Raw genomic sequence first — 2,543 nt, forward strand, 5'->3', positions numbered from 1 at the left:
GTAGTAAGTACTGACCACGTTTATCCGGAAACGCACATCTGGCCTGGACGCCATTAATTAGCAATTAGAGCCAATTGGGACCCCCCACATTAATCAGCACCCTCCAGGGAGCCATCACACTAATTGGGGAATGTCTATCTTGCGTCCAGACCAAGATGTGCGTTTCCGGATAATCGTGGTCATAAAAATAAAAAAAATAGGCAGAAAATAAAATAAAAAGATAGAAATAGAGTGGAGAGAAACAATTTATTCGAAAATCAACGATGCCGCGGCGAAGAAGCCGCTCCGCAACACCCGAGTGACCAGCGTCCGCCATGTTGGTAGTTTGCACCCAGCAGTTGCAGAGATCGACGACAGGTGGCCACTTAGTTGCAAGGCATCACACCAGATGGCGCCACCATCATAGCTCTAGACGAGAAAGACAGAACAAGATACTAGCGGCGGGTAAAAATGACAGCACTGCTAAGCAAGTCTAGGCATGCGAGAGAAAAGGTCTAACCGCTACTGCTAAAACAGAAAACAGTACACATCGGGGAAAAAGGATTACGGGAACGATCGCTTAGGCCCAACACTACGCAGCTAACACAAGGCGGGAACCACACATCGCTAAACATGCGAGAAAAGGCTTAACACGAGCGCGGTCACCGCTAAACACGGCAAACATACGAGGAAAGAGGCTTACGGGGGCGATCGCTTAGCCCTAACCACAACACTATGCAGCTAACACAAGGCGGGAACCACACATCGCTAAACATGCGTCAACAGGCTTGGACACCGCAAAACAAGTCTAAACATGCGAGAAAAGGCTTAACACGAGCGCGGTCACCGCTAAACACGGCAAACATACGAGAAAAGGAGCGCGTCAAATCACTCACTCACCTTTTCCCCCGCGGCAACTTCCAGGCAGAAACTGAGCGAGCGCGGAGAACATACGTCTGCTCCCTACGAGATCCAGCCAGCAACTGAGCGAGCGCGCGGAGCGCACGTCCGTCTTCCGCGACGGTCGAGAGAAACTGAGAGAGGCGACGCGCGCGCGCCCTCTGCTCCACCCGTCCGCGCATGCGCGCGCGCGCGCTCCTAGCGCCCCCCCTGCGCCGGCCGCGGGTGTTTTCGGTTTCGGCTCTCTGCTGCTGCGCGCGCGCTCCTAGCGGCGACGGGTGGCTTTTCAGTTTCGCTTTCATTCTCCGTTCTTTGCGCGCGCGCGTTTATCTCTATAAAGGCAGCGCGCACCGCGCTCGCGTCATCATTCTGACCGATACGTGGAAAACGCCATGTGTGGTTTATTCTCCTGCGTTTCTCGTCGTCGCAAGGAAAAGACAAAAAAACGAAGAACTTCGCGAATTTATACGCGGCATCGTGGAGGAAGCCTTTCAAGTCCACCGTCTGGAATGGTTGCAAGCACGTCAAGAAATGTGTCAGGACAAGATGAAGACGCTCGACCGCATCTTAGCGGCGGACAGACTGACGAAAAAGAAGTCCAACTTTAGCCTGGACAATCTGTATTGGGAACGCAGTTCCGATGTAGAGGACGACGACGACGAGGATGTGTAAATAAAAAGCGATGCATTTCTCTTCGAGTCTCAGTCTCTTCTTCTCTTCGTGCAACGTGTACGCACGCAACATGTCTTCCCCCGAACCTTTTCGTTTCCGTCATCCCTTTCGCTGTATCTTAAGCGGCCCCTCCATGTGCGGCAAATCTACGTTCGTTGCTAACGTGTTGAGGAACCTGAACGACGTGGTGGACAAGCCCCCGTCACAAATATTCTACGTGCAGAAATATGCTTCGCCGAGCATGCAGGACGAATTCGGGACTCCGTAAATTTACCAAGGAGCTACCGCGAGAGTGGGACACGTCGCGCGCTACGCTGATCGTCGTCGACGATCACATGACCGACGCCGGTTCCTTGAAGGAGGTGACCGATCTTTCATTCGGGGTTCTCACCACGCCAACGCGTCGATCTTCTTACTCGTTCAAAACATCTTTTTCGACAGTAGCCATTTTAGAACAATATCCTACAACGCCAGTTACGTCGTCCTGTGGCGCACCGTGCGCAGCGTGCACCAGATGGAACATTTCGGCCAACAGCTATTTGGCAGAAAAAGATTGGAGTATTTTCTGGACGCATATAAACAAGCAATGTCGTCGCCCCACGCATATTTACTCGTGGATCTTCACAACTATACGCACGAGGATCACAGGTTGCGTAGCAATATCTTCCCGGGAGAACGTCAATATATCTACGCTCCGAAATGAATCTCCGCCCTCACCTCACTTTACTCAAAGTACTCTCCACTCTACCCCCTCCACGCCGCCGCGACGTCTTGAGACGTTCGTCCTCGTCCGACATGAAACACCTCTCCGAAATTTGCCTCAATGTATTGAACGGAAAGGTGGCTCTAGCTCCAGATACGTTCGCGCGTTTGAAGAAGCACAAACGCTTTTTACGACGGCTCGCCTACAAAAAGATTCACAAGAATCCGCAACGTTTGAAGCGCTATCTGTCTCAGCAGCGAGGACAGGGCGTTCTTTCGTCGGTGGTTCC

The 2,543-nt window shown here is 52.2% G+C and overlaps 1 long non-coding RNA gene across 1 annotated transcript; it reads right to left on the reverse strand.

The window, feature by feature from the left end:
* Positions 1-227: 227 nt before the first annotated feature.
* On the reverse strand, positions 228-998 carry LOC135376563 (uncharacterized). Its single transcript, XR_010417745.1, has 2 exons — positions 880-998; positions 228-408 (listed from the first exon to the last, which is right to left on the reverse strand). It is a non-coding gene; the product is annotated as an uncharacterized LOC135376563 (long non-coding RNA).
* Positions 999-2,543: the final 1,545 nt, after the last annotated feature.

The sequence above is a fragment of the Ornithodoros turicata genome, unplaced genomic scaffold, assembly GCF_037126465.1.
Source record: "Ornithodoros turicata isolate Travis unplaced genomic scaffold, ASM3712646v1 ctg00001150.1, whole genome shotgun sequence".
Taxonomy (NCBI): Eukaryota; Metazoa; Arthropoda; class Arachnida; order Ixodida; family Argasidae; genus Ornithodoros; species Ornithodoros turicata.